The following is a 16,070-nucleotide window of genomic DNA, read 5'->3' on the forward strand; positions in this document are numbered from 1 at the left end:
AACAAACCTCAGTTGTTGGGGGGGAGGCCACATCCAGACATTCCAACCAACTGGACTTACCCTATATACGTATAAGCCTAGTTTTTCAGCACACTGAAAAACCCTCCTCGGCTTATACACAGGTATATACTGCGGGTCGCCTTGAATAAATCTTTGTTGGTCTTAAAGGTGCTACTGAACTCTGATTTTATCGTGCGGGTATATACAGTAATTGAAATAAAAACCTGCTCCAGCCAGCCAATCATTGCTCTGGCAGCTCATAGGATGTCAACGGTTTGACTGAGGGACTCTGATCTTTTTTCTTCCCCCTTCTGCTTTCACTTCTTCCTCTTCTTAATCACTTCTTCCAAACTATTCTTTTGGTTTCTGTGGGTGAAAAGCGGGGTACCAAAACCAGCAGCTATTTATCCTCTTGACTTTTTCTGTATTTGTTGGGGGGGGGAGGCTGGGTGGGAGAGCCTGTGATGATGGGGCATTTCCCACCCTTGGCTTATATGCGAGTCAATACGTTTAATCAGATTTTGTGGTTAACTTGGGTGCCTCGGCTTATATGCGTGTTGGCTTATATGCGAGTATATACGGTAGTTTAAGAAGTCCATCTTCCGTCTCAGCGCAATGTGTGAGGGGATCTAGAAGGGCAGGAGTATGCAGGCTAGACAGCCAACTAGGATTAGTCCCGTTGCCAACTTACTGGTGTCCCAGTCGGAGATCCATTGGACTACATAGCCCGGGGCAGCCGCAAAGGATGCTCCCTGCCCATTAAACTAGAGATCCTTTTAAGACCGAAGATGCACACCTGGCATGTTCTCTTGGGCTCTGCAACTGATGAATAACATTTGCCATCATGATTTAGAGTTCTCCTGACTACAAAAGAATAGTGGATATCATTGGATTCTAGGCTACTGTGGGGAATTTTGAGAATTTCACTGACAGCTCCAGCTGATGTATTCTGATACTCTTTGGATTCCGGTTCCCAGCTCTTGTTGCAAGGAGATGGTCTGCCGCGTCCAGGTCTTCAGAGGTCAGAATGGATCTTTGTAGCTTGTAGACAGGGGTAGTCAACCTGTGGTCCTCCAGATGTTCATGGACTACAATTCCTAATTCTCATGGGAATTGTAGTCCATGAACATCTGGAGGACCACAGGTGGACTACCACTGCTTGTAGATGTTGGCATATGGGGAGATGTTGCCTGCCAGATGTTCTCTTCCTCACTTTGAGCAGAAGCTGGATTTCTTTGTCAGCTCAGTACAAGTCCCACTCCACCCTGGATAGATGAGGGGAAGAGGGCTGCTGTTGCAGGAACAGCGAATCTTTGGGAACGTTCTGGAGCCCTTTCCCAATGCCCCAGCTTTCACTTAAAGGAAGTTTCTAATCCTTTTATGTAAAGGCAAAGTAAATATCATTCTACCCCACTGCACAATCGTAGGAGTAGTTGTTGTTTATTACAGCCACAGACCAGCAATACAAAACATATGTCTATGAATTTATTTAGGAGAGGATAGGGAAGGTGAATGTAAGCCGCTTTGAGACTCCTCTGGGTAGAGAAAAGTGGCAGATGAAAACCAACTCTTCATCATCATCATCATCATCATCATCATCACCACCATCATCAGGGCTGAGCATTTAAGTCCATGTTTCCAGGCTTGTTGTTGAATGACAGCAACTTGCATAGATTATGCTATGTTCAATTTACTTTGTTTTTGTAAATACATAACACCTCTGCCTGAAGGTACCAACGATCAAGGAACTGTCTTAAATTCTGCCTCCTGCTGTATGTACCTTGAGAAGAATGAGATCGTGAACTTCAAGGTTGGTCACTAGTCTCCTGAAGTCTGGAATCCAGTTGGTTCTGTTAGCGTCATGGAGAGCAACTACGCAACAGAACACATCTGTGCGTTAAGAAATTCAGTTTGACATTCCCTGAAATGAGGGTGGGGGTGCAGCCCTATGGGATTATTTTGTCTACTGATCATCCAATTTCATCCACCACCTGCTGACACAGTAATTGCACAGGGAGGGGAGCATCCTGAATGCCATTATTAGTAAATAGCATCTGTAAGCTGGCTTAGTAGATCCTCCTGACGGAAGACACTCCACTGCAGTACCCAGTCTCTTCATTCATCACACAAGGGTCCAGGGACAGGAGGGGCTGGTTTTTTTGACAGTTTAATTTGCAGCTTGCTAAAGCCTGGACTTCCTTTTTTGTCACGTCTCAGTATGTTTTGCTGATTGATTGATTTCTTCGAAAAAATGTGTTCGCCAGCACAAAGTATTGAGTGCAGAGAGATTAAAACAGCACGGTTAGCATAAACCCCTGCAGAAAAGATTTTCCATTGTTCCTTCAATAAATCCTTTCTTTCGGCTTGGTGCAATTGTGACATGCTGGCATACCCCAACTCCCACCACCGGTAAAAACATTTGCTGCAGGAGAAAAGGCCAAGATCATCCCAGTCAGAAGGCTGTCCATTTTAATCATAGAATCATAGAATGATAGAGTTGGAAGGGACCTCATGGGTCATCTAGTCCAACCCCCTGCACTATGCAGGACACTCACATCCCAATCACTCATCTACTGTCACCTGCCACCCCCTTGAGCCTTCACAGAATTAGCCTCTCCGTCAGATGGCTATCCAGCCTCTGATGGGTGTACACATGCAGACATGCTTAGGGCTAATCCTGCGTTGAGCAGGGGGTTGGACTAGATGGCCTGTATGGTCCCTTCCAACTCTATGATTCTATGATTCACTCCTTCCTTAACCCCCTGACCAAGAGCCAGGGTGGTGGTGTGGTGAAGAGCAGCAGCCTCTAATCTGGAGAACTGGATTTTATTCCCCAGTCATCCACATCCAGCCAGCTGCGTGACCTTGGGCCAGTCACAGTTCTCTCAGAGCTCTCTCAGCCTCATCTACTTCACAGGGTGACCGTTGTGGGGAGAGGAAGGGAAAGGTTTGCAAGCTGCTTTGAGACTCCTTTGGGTACTGAAAAGCAGGGTACAAAAGAACAGCTCTTCTTCTTCAAATATATTTCTAGATTTTAAAAAGCAATAGCGCTAGATGTTGGCAGCTGTTCTCCAGAGATTGCTGGCTTTTTTATTAAGCCCCTCGACTGAGTCATCCACGGTTTCCTTTCTTTTCAAGGAAACCCATGACCAGCTCCTTGGGGGCCCACATATACACGCCCCTCTGGCAAAGGCACAAAAAATTGTTCAAAATAAATGGGGCATAATTGCACAGTTCAGAGAATTTGACTAGGATCGGTTTAAAATGTGCAGTGTGAGCTCTCCTTGCTTGTTCCATCCCTCAGGAAGTGTATTGTTGTGTAGATGACAGGCCTCTGCTGGGAAGAGACACAAGCCTTGTTTTAAGCCCTCGCCTTAGGCACCTGGCACATTTTGGGATCTCTAAACCAGTCCTCTGCTCTGACTTGACCTGCATAGCAGCTTTTACGGAATACGTCATTTAAAGGAGGGGGAGACAGTGATAAAGCACATTTGCCTGCTCCTTTCCCTGGCGAGGCTGCTGCGGGCAATAGCTTCTCTCATGCAGCCCAAAATAGACTCAGGTTAGGAACTGGGAAGGCGGCTGTTTCAAAGTACTCCCTGCAACATCTTGTGGTTAGGTCCGTGCTGGTGGAGTCCGACGTATCTCTCTGTGGCTGTGTCATAGGCCTGAAGGCCCCAGTCTGAGAAATGGATTTCCCTAAGATTAGTTGTGTGTGTGGGAAGGGTTGCTGCTCTAAGGCTTTTTGGAAAAAATTGTGACGCCATTTCTATTTATGTTTTTTGTTTGTTTGTTTGTTGCCAGCTTGCGGTGATTCCACGGGCTTTTCAGGGGAAGAAATATTCTGAGGTGGTTTACCATCGCTGTAGTGACAGGTGTTCCTTGGTGGCCCCCCATCCCATTCAAATACTAACCCTGTAAAACTGTTACAAATATTGAAGAATCAGGGGTAGGGGGCTTTCTTTCCTCATCAGATTTATTGTAATAATTGATTTGATACTGTAATAATAATTTTTTACTTAATGTTCAGGACTTGTCACTGAGGAAAGAATTTCACTGAAAACGGACATTACCTGGATGCCGTTTTGACAGAACTCCCATAGAATAAAAAGATAAGGAAAACTACAAAAAGGACAGTTTTTTTCTTTTTTGATCTTTTATTGTATTGCCACTGGATAGGTCTTTTTCTCTCTGTTTTGTTTCTGTATTTTGACCATCCTTTGTTACTTTTGTAGCTTCGGAAATGTGACAAAATGCAGTTAGCCTGAGCTATCATGGTCAGCCCTGTGATTAGCACACCAATATGAAAAATCTGTGTCTCTCAGTGTACCAGAAATTCAAGCTGGAGACAAAATTTCAGTCCAGCCAAAGATACAAAGGCCTCCACTGCTTGAAGAGAACAGATTAATAATCTAGCAGTGGAGTCAGGTAAGACACAGATACTAAATCATAATGTATACACAAAGAGCAATATTCATTTGGCAGTGATCTCAGTGAAGGGGGGGTAACAAATATAAATACCACTCTTCTTCTAGAAGTTACTGGGCATTATCTCACCCCACTGTGTGCATAAGATACACAGCATTTTCCAGCATTCATCCCTTCCTGAGCCTTGGATAGACCATTCCTGGGATTGTAAGATTCAGGCAGAGGAGAAGGTCTGAGTGTTGGTGGACTGCAGTGAGGGACAATGGGATGAAACTGCTCCTTGCTTTCAGCAAAGCTGCACTTATAGAAGAAAAAGGAGGATCAATTCCAGCTCCTTGATCATCCTCACTCCAGCCTCCCCACAACACACTTGTGTGCCTCCCATAGGGATCCTGTGACCCTGGATCTAATCTTTGAACTGGGGTCAGCATAAAGGGCTCTAACAATGAACAGAAATGGTAGAATACTGCCAACTTTTCAGACAATCTAAAGATGTGCATTTAAAAGCCAGTTTGGTGTAGTGGTTAGGAGTGCGGACTTCTAATCTGGCATGCCAGGTTCGATTCTGCACTCCCCCACATGCAGCTGAGTGACCTTGGGCTCGCCACGGCACTGATAAAACTGTTCTGACCGAGCAGTGATATCGGGGCTCTCTCAGCCTCACCCACCTCACAGGGTGTCAGTTGTGGGGAGAGGAAAGGGAAGGTGACTGTAAGCCACTTTGAGACTCCTTCGGGTAGAGAAAAGTGGCATATAAGTACCAACTCTTCTTCTTCTTCTAAAAAACCCCAATATTTTAAATCTTACTATGAAAGCTAACCTCATTTTAGCAGCAATTTTAAAAACTGTAATCTACGTAGAGCTTCCTGTTTGGAAAACAGACTATAAATATGAACAGATGGCGTCAGATTTACTGATTCCTCCCCTCCCCCTTTGTTGTTGTTGCATTGTGCGGTTCTGTGTCTCTTTCAGAAGCACAGTTTTTGTAAAGGATGATGAAGATTTCTCCATGCATTACGAACACTCCTCTCTGGAATCTGAATATTGTTCTAAGCCACTGTGGATTTCATCTCTCTGCATGTGGTGAAATATGCAACAGACTCTTAATTCATCCCTTGAATATAAATAGACCAGGAGGCAAAATGAGATATGTATAGTCATTAGCCTGGAATAACTAGGTAAAAGAACATTCCTGCTGCCTCTTCTTTTCAGACTAATCGTTTGTTTTATGTCAAGTCAATTGTTGTGGTTTCCATCAGAGAATCTTGGGTACTGTAGCTTGCTGAGGGTCCTGTAGAGTCTCTGTTCTCCAGTATCTTTACAGAAGTACCATTCCCAGAGTGCTCCAGGAATCCCGTCAAACATGTTTCATTTTGTGGAGGACTATAAGATACGGCATGTGTTGCATCCGAGGAGACTTGCAGCAAACGGACAGAATAGAGATTCTGGGGAACATGCATCACAAAGATCTTGGCCTTAGGGACACTGAGGTGAAGACCACAATAGCTACTCAGGGGAGGGGCTGTGGCTCAGGGGAAGAGCATCTGCTTTGCATATCGAAGGTCCAAGTTCAATCCCTGGCATCTCCAATTAAAAGGATCAGGTAGCAGAGGACTTAGAAAGGTATATGTGTACCATCCGCATCTTTGCCACTAAATCAGGGAGCAAGGGCCCTCTAAAAAGCTGAAAACCTAAAATGGAAATTTCGAGTCTGTTCCACTTAATCTTTTAGCAAGAAACTGCTGCTGTCTTGAGCTGCAAGGGAGGGTGGTATATAAATATAATTAATTAACTAAATCAAGTTTAGTGCCTCCGTTACCTAAGCGTTTTAATACATAGCTGTGTTCACAACGTTAATTAGGTGACATAGCCTGCCATTGGCTCCAGAGGATTCCATAATTATGACGCAGCACACAATGGTGTGCTTCCCATTCCCATACATTTCAGGAACTTAAGGGCACAAATCTTCCCTCATTTGTCTCTCCGGCTGCAGACTCCTACTATGCCAGCCATTCCGTTCTTGTGTATCCACTCGACCCCCCCCCCCCCCCCAGGAACAGAATCTGGAGAGCTCAGTTGGCAAACTGGAAAAGTGGGGAATTCTCAGTGTGCAAAGTCTGCAAATCACTGAATACACACCACTAATACTCTGTAGAACAGGGGTAGTCAAACTGCGGCCGCAGTTTGACTACCCCTGCTGTAGAATCACTGGATTTGGGATGACTTGAGACATTCACTGTAAGTGGTATGAGCAACTGGTAGAGCTGTAATGATTTTTTGGGCTAATCCCAGACAAGCCATGAAATCAGATCTATTTGCTGTAACCAGCCCGTGAAATTTGCCAACACATTTTGTGCTCTTAATAGAAAGGCTTGGATTAATGTTGTGGCAGTGTTTTCCTTCCTTCCTTCCTTCCTTCCTTCCTTCCTTCCTTCCTTCCTTCCTCCCTCCCTCCCTCCCTCCCTCCCTCCCTTCCTTCTTTGTAGAGATTACAAGTTTTGTGGAGCAGAGGGGTATATTGGGTTGAATATTAAATAATCAAGATCTGGATCATATTTTTGTTTTGTCCAGAAGTCCACTGCATGATCTCAGCCCCAGCCATGCTCTCTTAACCTAACCCACATAAGATTTGATTGCAGAGGTTGAATTGGGGTATTGCCATTGCTTGTTGAGGGCAAGCTACAGTTGCATGAGGTAAAATAAACACAGGCTGACTGGTTCTTCCCATGAAGGTGTCAAGTGGATTGTTGGTATTGGATACAGTGCTGACCTGTGCTATCGCAAGGCTCCTCCCATTTTCAAATGAAAGAGCCCAACATCCCCGTAGAAGTACAGCATGTCCTATTTGCTTCCTGTACCCCTCTGTGAGTCAAGGTTGGTCCTGGGCCGCAACAGCTGTCCTGTCATGCCAACCCCTGACACTAGCTTTATATCTATCTGTGCTGTGCTTCCAGTCACACAACCCTGTTTTCTACAGATCAGGCAACAGTCAACCTGGTTGAACGTGAATTTTTCACCATCATGTCTGATTTGTCCTATATGCGGTTAGTGCTGAAACTAATGCTCGATGAAGCATTTCTCTGTTGACCTTAAAACATCCACAGAATTCCAAAGCCAGTCAATGGAAGTGTAAGCTTCTGAAATGACCTGTGGAGGTGAAATCTTGGTTCAGCCCTACACACCAACCAATATGTTGCATAAGGAAACCCAATAGCCAATCTCAGCATTCCATTTCAGCCAGTTTTCTTGTTGCATTTCACTTCTCATGGCATTATTGCATTTAGCAAGGTCGTAGCCTTATTAGCACAAGCGGCTGCACAGGGGTTAGTGATAGTGAGAAAAGGGGATGGATATATAGAAGGAAAGATTTTTAAAATCAGAATTAGGATTGTTCTAGGTTCCATGGATTATCTACTAAGGAGTAGAGAATTGTATTTATTTACATCTGGTACAGAGCTACTTGCTCTGCTTTTGAAAAAATAAGATGAAGAAGAAAAAAAAAGAGTTGGTTCTTATACACCGCCTTTCTCTAACAGGAGTCTCAAAGCAGCTTATAGTCGCCTTCCCTTTCCTCTCCCCACAACAAACACCCTGTGAGGGAGGTGAGGCTGAGAGAGCCCTGATATTACTGCTCAGTCAGGACAGCTTTATCAGTGCTGTGGAGAGCCCAAGGTCACTTAGCTAGCTGCATGTGGAGAGGCGGGGAATCAAACATGGCTCGCCAGATTAGAAGTCTGCGCTCCTAACCACTGCACCAAGCTGGCTCTTCACCTGCTATGCTGGGAGGTTCGGCATTAATCAGATGTGATATACTTCAGCAGGAAGTACTTGTTTGCAGAATTTGAAATGTGTTAGTGGAGGTCATCAACAAAGGAAGAATAGAATTCTTCTCCTTTCCTGCCTCCTTTACAGGGGACTAACATGCCCTGTCTTCATTTAAGCCCACTGGGTAGGAGGGCAGATACAGATTCTTTGTAGGCACATTATGTCATAGGTCTCCAGAGTCAAATCCAATTTGGAAATGACAAAATTAGATACTGAAAGCTATCTGAATAAGAGTAGCTTAGTGTTGACCCTTTCTCCCCAGGATGGTCAATGCATCCATTTCTCAACATAGATTCTATCAGTGGATACTTAAAATCCTGGGATTGGAATCATGAAGAAGAAGAATTGGTTTTTATATGCTAATTTTCTCTACCAGGAGTCTCAAGTGGCTGTTGTGGAAGCTCCTAGGCAACATCATTGCCAGCCTTGAAGCCTTGCTTTCAGTAAGTAGGAGGAGGGGAAATGACACCTTCCAGGGCTGTTTTGGCTTTTGAGGGAGCACTTATCAGAGCCAGCCCCACCAGCAACCACCATGTGACTTGGATGTCCCACTCACTGTGTTAGATACTTGGTAGTGTTCAATATCAGCTACCTTATGAAAGTCATTGAAGTGTATTGGTTAGAGTTTTAGACTGGGGTCTGGGAGACTCATGTCTGAATTCCCACTCTGCCGTGATGCTCACTGGATTACCTTGAGCCAGTCACACATTCTCAGCTTGGGCTAACTCATTGGGGTTTTGTGAGAATAAAATGGAGGAGAGGAGAATGATGTAAGCTCCTTCAGGTTCCCATGGGAGACAAAAGTAGGCTCTAAATCAGGGGTAGTCAACCTGTGGTCCTCCAAATGTTCATGGACTACAATTCCCACGAGCCCCTGCCAGCAAAGTCCATGGACATCTGGAGGACCACAGGTTGACTACCCCTGCTCTAAATGAAGTAAATAAATAATAAATACAGCTGAAGATGGGCAGAGAAAGAGTTAGTTTGTTGGTGGGTGGGAAGGAGAACGTGAAGCAGGGATAAGTGAGGATATGGTGGCTGCCAGGAGGAAGAAAAGAGGGAATATTGTAGGTAGGTCATGTAGAGGAAAGTGATGAACCCCATACAAGTTAATGCAAGTTCTTCTGGGAAGCTGGTCCCAGGCTAGCACCATGAAGTGTTGGGAAAGGCTGCCATGGTGACAGTAGGAGGGAAAGCTCAAATGGTGGGGGGAGAAAGGTAGGTTAGTTGATATATGAGGAAGGAAAGGGGAAGGAGAAGGGAAGGGATATGGGTCCTTTCAAAGAAGAGGAAATAGCAGGGGAGGGGGAAATAAGATGCCCCCGCAAGTCCTTGTGGATCCATTGCTTGTTAAATCTGATTTCTGCTGCTCTGTTAACTTCCTTGTCGCAGTTTCATATTTCTAAAAATGCTTAAAACGTAGCAAATACTGTACATAAGGACCCTACCTGCACATTTAGGCAAAAGGCAGAAAAGGAGGCATGAGACCAGGGACAGCATCACCCACACACCAGGCTTCTCAGCCCACAGAGTTGCCTTCAAGCCACAGGGATGCTTGCATCACATTGATATCTAAGATATAAAGACAAGACAGCTGTGTTTGCCTGCCTTCCCTTAAGCTGATCTGTATATGCAGCTTAAGACCTAACGTCAAGAAGTGTTAGTGTCACAGGGTTGAGAGACAAAGCTTCAATGAAGCCAGGGCAGTGATTCTCAGGCAGTGCTCCACTGACAGCAGAGGAAAGGACGCACAGTGATGGGTTTAAACTACAAGTACAACGATATAGGCTAGATATCAGGAAAAAAATTTTCATAGTCAGAGTAGTTCAGCGGTGGAATAGGCTGCCTAAGGAGGTGGTGAGCTCCCCCTCACTGGCAGTCTTCAAGCAAAGGTTGGATATGCACTTTTCTTGGATGCTTTAGGATGCTTAGGGCTGATCCTGCGTAGAGCACGGGGTTGGACTAGATGGCCTGTATAGCCCCTTCCAACTCTATGATTCTATGATTCTATGACACTGTTCCTGCTGCTAAGTGCTAGCACTAAACTCAGGAGTTGCCTGCCCAGCCAAGCTGCCCATTCCCCTGTCTCCAGTCTGATAGTGGTTGGCAACTGGGGGAAATTTGCAAAATTATAATTTTGTGGTTCATTAGAAGCCAGTCTGGTAGGGGTTGGCAACACGGAGAAATTTGCAAAATTATAATTTTATGGTTCATTAGAAACTGATTAAAAACTGAAGTTGCCTAACCTTCTGGCTAAACACCTTTCCTTGATGTCAAGGGAGATCCTAATGGGCTGTGTGTGGCAGAGTAACACTGTTCTCCACCCTTTGTCTCTCCATATTTAAAGGCCATATTCAACAGTCCACATTATACTGTGAACCCAGGAATGGGCAGCCCTCTGGATGAAATGTACAAGTCGACCTCACAGAAGAGAGCTGAGGTTATGTAGAAAAGGTAATTGATACAAACGGAGCCATGATTTAAATCAGGGGTAGTCAAACTGTGGCCCTCCAGATGTCCATGGACTACAATTCCCAGGAGCCCCTGCATTTCCCAGGAGCCCCTGCCAGCATTCGCTGGCAGGGGCTCCTGGGAATTGTAGTCCATGGACATCTGGAGGGCCGCAGTTTGACTACCCCTGATTTAAATGGTCTGATGGCATGCAACTGGAATCTTCAAATTGCTGTAAGCCTTATTTATTTACCTGTTTGTTTGTTTATTATCAAATTTATAGACCACCCGTTTTGGACCTGCCATCTCAGGGCCGTTTACAATATTTAATAAATACAAAAGGGTTTAAAATCAATAAAACCATTAAAAATCAGCCAGACGATTGGTGACATCTCAATTCCTGTTTGCTTTCTCTCTCTCTCATAAATATATTTTGTAAGAACAAAACAAAGGCACAACTTATAAAACAGGATATAAAAAATCTACTCACTGCAAAATTTTGATATAACATTCTAATACAAAGTCAACTAGCAGCAGTCTCCATAACCGTCAAATTTGTCCTATCTCCTTCTCAAGATCCATCCCCACAAGCAGATTTCTCATTCTCGAGCTACTCTGGCACCACATCGCCTGTAGATTCTCCATTTCCTTATCATTTTGCAGATAAGTTAATTTAATCAATAGATATGTTTCGCTAATGTTATTAAACCAAGTAATTAACACAGGAGAATTCTTTCCCTTCCAACATTTAGCAAAGTTTATTCCTGCGAATGTCTGCATGTGGAGCGTTATGGATGTTTCCTCCATATGCAAACCTGCTATATAATTAAAAGAATACTTTCTGGGTTCTTTTATGGCAGTGTCTTGGCTTTGTAAAAATAACGTGAGTAGTGTATACCAATACGGTGCTGATTTGTGTGTTTATTCCTTTAGAAACTGAGTGCTGTGAGCATCAGGGAGTTTGATCTGGCCAGTTTTTCCACTGGTAGAAAAGTGAGGAATTGAGTTCTTTTGACCACACAAAATGACTATTCTGGAGATCATAGGGCCTACATGGACAAAAGCCATGTGGGATGAGAGGGGGATATAGTGAGGAGGAGCAAAAAACCTTCAAGGATTCAGCCTAGGGTCTGATATCCTTTTTGTGGATTTTGTTGTAAGCTAACATGAGACCCACTAAATCCAGTGGAGCTATGTATGGTGGCCCACTAGGCACTTGACCAGGCCTCTGGTTTGACTGTCTGACTTTAACTGCAGCAAATGCTGCACTCATGCCTACAGTAAGAGCAACTCATCCTTCCGGATTCCCTTTCCTCATTCATTTGCCATTAGCTGTCGTTTGGAGGCAGAACCGGCTAGGAGAAGTCCATCCATAACTTTTCCTTGAGTCAAATGAAATTTAAAAAATTACTAGTAAAGGTATAGCTCAAAGCATATTTCTAAAACCTCAGGGTTGTCTTTTTGTTGTTGTTGATTTTGGTTTTGTTTTTGCTTTTTTCTTTTAAGGACTTGACAGAGATGTCTTGGAAGTGCCCCCCTCCCCAGGTCCCTCCTGGGGTGTCGAAACGGGCTAGTGCTCCAGCCTCCCTGTTCCAAGGCAGAAAAGCAATTCAACCAACCTGTTTACAGAACTGCTCTCCCTTTGGGACCTGCGCTGGCAGCAAGGAGGGATGCGAGCTCTCTGATTAGACAGCTGAACAAGCAGCGGCAGGAAGGCATTTCACTGGAGGGAAAACACAAACCTGCTAGCTGTGCAGTACAGCATTTCCAGAGCTCCGACTTCCTGTTTCTGGGGCAGATGTAGTGAAGGATGTCAGGGACGTAATGCAGACGGCTGTTCATGCCCAGAGCCTTATGGTCTGCATGCTCAAAACAATAAAATCCTCTTTTTTGACGAGAGAATGAACATGACACGACAGGAGTCTTTAATATTTACCAAGATGAAAGGCAGGGAAGGTCAGATGGATGGCTGAGCACCTTTCTCAGCACTCTGTTTCATGCATGCATTCTGCCAGGCATACCTTGCAACAGATTGTAAAGACCAGCAGTAGGTTAACAAGAGAGCCAGTGAATTCAGCCCATATCACTACCGCAGTGGCACAGAACCAGACAGTACATGCTCTATCTGCCAGAAGAAGCTTCCTCTCTACCCTGCCCCTGCACACGCCCCAGTAGCTTGGCAGAATGTTAATACAGAAATTACCAGCTATCCCCAGCGGTAGGGGAGGGAATGTTTTCAAATAAGACATTCCAGAGCATCACCTGTAATTACAGAGCTTTATTTAAGAGGCTTTTAAAGACTCTTGCAGTAAAAGAACTGTTATGGTTCTGTGGAGGAAAGGAGATAATTGCAAACGGGCTTTGGAGGTTCATGACTAGAGATTACTGAGGGACGGAGCTGCTGGAGATGAAGCATAATTTATAATCTAGTTATGCTTTGCGTGCACTAATTCAGAGATTACAACCCCATTCTCCCTCCTTTCCTTGCCAGATAAGGCGAATCTTACAAAGCTTAGTTTCTCACATTCATTACAGAGGAGCTTGAAATTTCATGGGATGAGTGAGCAGAAATTCAGAGTACCGTTTCAAAGCTCCCAGTTTCTAATAGAAGGCGATTTTGCAAATCAATCTCTCTTTTTTTTGGTTTGTTTGCCATTTTGCCAGCCTTGGGGCCGACACCTGTCTTTGTGAGCCATGTATGGGACATCATTCTGAAATTACTGTGGGAGCATAGAAATAGATTGAGTAAAATTGCTTTATATACTTTAATATCAGGAGGCTTGACCAAGGTTCCATAGAGCAGTGGTCCCCAACCTGCGGGCCGCGGCCCGGTGCCGGGCCGCGAAGGCCATGGCGCCAGGCCGCGGCTCCCTCTCCCCACCCCCCCCCCCGCAGTAAAAAACTTCCCAGGCCGCAAGCTTCTTACTGCGGCTTCTTACTGCGGGAGGGCGGGGAGAAGGATGCGCGGCCCAATGCGGGAGCGTGGCTCGCGGGCGCGGCCCGATGTACGGGCGCGGTCCGATGCGGGGGCGCGGCCGATGCGGGGGCGGGGGCGTGGCCCGCGGGCCGCACCCCAATGCCCTGCCGGTCCCCAACCTCAGAAAGGTTGGGGACCACTGCCATAGAGGCCCCAGAAGATGTCACAGTTTGCCTGAATTCCGTGTGTGTGATCGTAAACAAAGGACATCCATTGCAAAGGGGGCCCTATAACCTTCTAGTAGAAATGTTGCTGGTTAGGAATGTGCACATTATTGTTACTTGCCACTGGCAACTTGGAAGGTGTATAACAATCTGGTTGATGTTTTTGACAAGAATCAGGATTTAGTTGATCTACACCCGCCCATTTATGACTGTTATGACTGTTGTTTGTTCCTTCTTCCACTTCCACAGTACAAACCCTGACTGTCGTCTCTATAACCAATATGTCAGTCTACTTTCTGAAACTTACACCAGGGCTGGGTCCCTCCAAACTAACACTAGCTCCATCTGCCAGCATTAGGCTTCTAAGACAAGCTTCTGACCCGAAAAGGAACCTTAAAAATGGTATTTGTTTGGCGCTGTATGTACGTTAGGGTTCACCAACAGGCAGCCTGTAGACCAGGGTAGTCAAACTCTTCAGATGTCCAAGGACTACAATTCCCATGAGCCCCTGCTAGCAGTTTGGCTATCCCTGCTGTAGGCCATGTTGGTCCCAGTGTGGGTGTTCTAGTTGTGGAAAGCAGAGGGTGGATGTTCAGCATCTATGATGACGGGAACTGGCAGGCTATTTGGGGGAGCTGGAGCTTTATTCTGCTGCTTCCCTCATCAAAATGGCTGAACAGTTGATAGAGTTCCCAACTTCCAGGTGCTGGCTGGAGATCTTCTGGGATTACAGCTGATCTGCAGGTGACAGAGATCAGTTCCCCTGGAGAAAATGGCTGCTTAGGAAGTGGAGTCCCCTTGAAAAGTGGCACTATTCCCCACTGAAATCGCTCCCCTATCCAAACTTCACTCTCCCCAGAGTCATTCCCCCCCACCCCGAAATCTCTAGGAATCTTCCAGCAGGGAGCTGTTTGCCGTAGCTGTCAGTACTGATAAATGTTCAATGCAGAGGCATATGAGTCTTCGTTAACCAGATGCTAAGACTTGCCTGTTTTACTGATTTTTTTGGTGGGTTTACTTCTGCTGAGAGAATTGCTTAACTAGACATCTTTTAGAGGTGTTTCATAACCCAGCAGCTGGGTGAAGTCTAGACCATGAGGCACTGATACCTTTATATTATAGGGTGGGTGGGTTGTATACCTTGGCTTTAAAAAATACAACCATAGTCGTTAGGGTAGAATGGAATAGAAATCTAAATAGATGGTTCAGAAAATTCCTCTTACCGCAGAGCAGGGCTTGTCACTTGTGGTGATGCTTCTATGCTTGGGTGGAGATAGATGGGGGTCTCTTTTGATTACAACAGGTCTCTTTTGATTACTTCTTTCCACAACTGGGAAGGCATCTGCCGCTAACAACATTTTCGTTCCCCCTGTGTTTTTGTGCACGACAATTGAACCTAAAGGACTGGTGTTGTTACTATAGCAAGGGATTATCTTCATTATCATGCTGCATATTTCTGGATGTCTTTGTGACGCTGTTTACTAATTTACTCTCTCCTTTTGTCTGCACTGTTATGATTTTCGTTCCATTGTCCGAGGAAGTGTGCCTGCACACAAAAGCTCACACCTTGAATAAAATTTTGTTGGTCTTAAAGGTGCCCCTTTAGTTCTCCTCTTAATTGTCAGGGATGTGTTCTGATCTTGAGTATGTGGAATCTGCAATTTGTTCAAGGGCTGTGCTCTTGTATTTGCAGCCTTGAATGCCAGCAAGCCAGCTCCCTGGGAACCTGTCCTGTCTTCTATGTACCTGTAAAGGAAGGGCTTTTAAGCTGGCAGGTGCAGCTTGCTGTACTCTGCCTCTAATTGCTACCCAGGGGACAAGCATTCGGACAGGAGTGTGCTTTGCTAAAGAGCAGGGAGAGAGGACTGCCAGTCCTGTTCAGCTCGTGGGTGAGGGGCTGTGGGGGAAGTCAGACTTTTTAAAAGCAAGACCTGAGCCTTGCCCAGAGCTATGTGTCCCCCCAGATCAAAATCCTTTGCTTAGACAACCCCAAGTTTTGTGGATATATTTACAGTATGAAGTATGCAGACTAAATGTGCTCGGTTTGCATGATTTATTCCATTTAGCATTTTGAAACTTCATATTTGGGGGTTGCAACGGGGTAGCTGGAGCATTAGTAAGTCCTGTGATAAAATGCCTGTGTATAGATCAGGGTTTCCCCTGGCGATGGGGGAGGGGTGCCATCAGTGGGGGTGTTCTCCCGACCCCAGGAACAGCCTGCTGCT

At 45.2% G+C, this 16,070-nt stretch overlaps 1 protein-coding gene across 7 annotated transcripts in view; it reads left to right on the top strand.

The window, feature by feature from the left end:
- Positions 1–16,070, top strand: part of OSBP2 (oxysterol binding protein 2) — a 124,476-nt gene that overhangs the window by 85,635 nt on the left and 22,771 nt on the right. The window lies entirely within an intron of this gene.

Source organism: Paroedura picta, chromosome 13, assembly GCF_049243985.1.
Source record: "Paroedura picta isolate Pp20150507F chromosome 13, Ppicta_v3.0, whole genome shotgun sequence".
NCBI lineage: Eukaryota > Metazoa > Chordata > Lepidosauria > Squamata > Gekkonidae > Paroedura > Paroedura picta.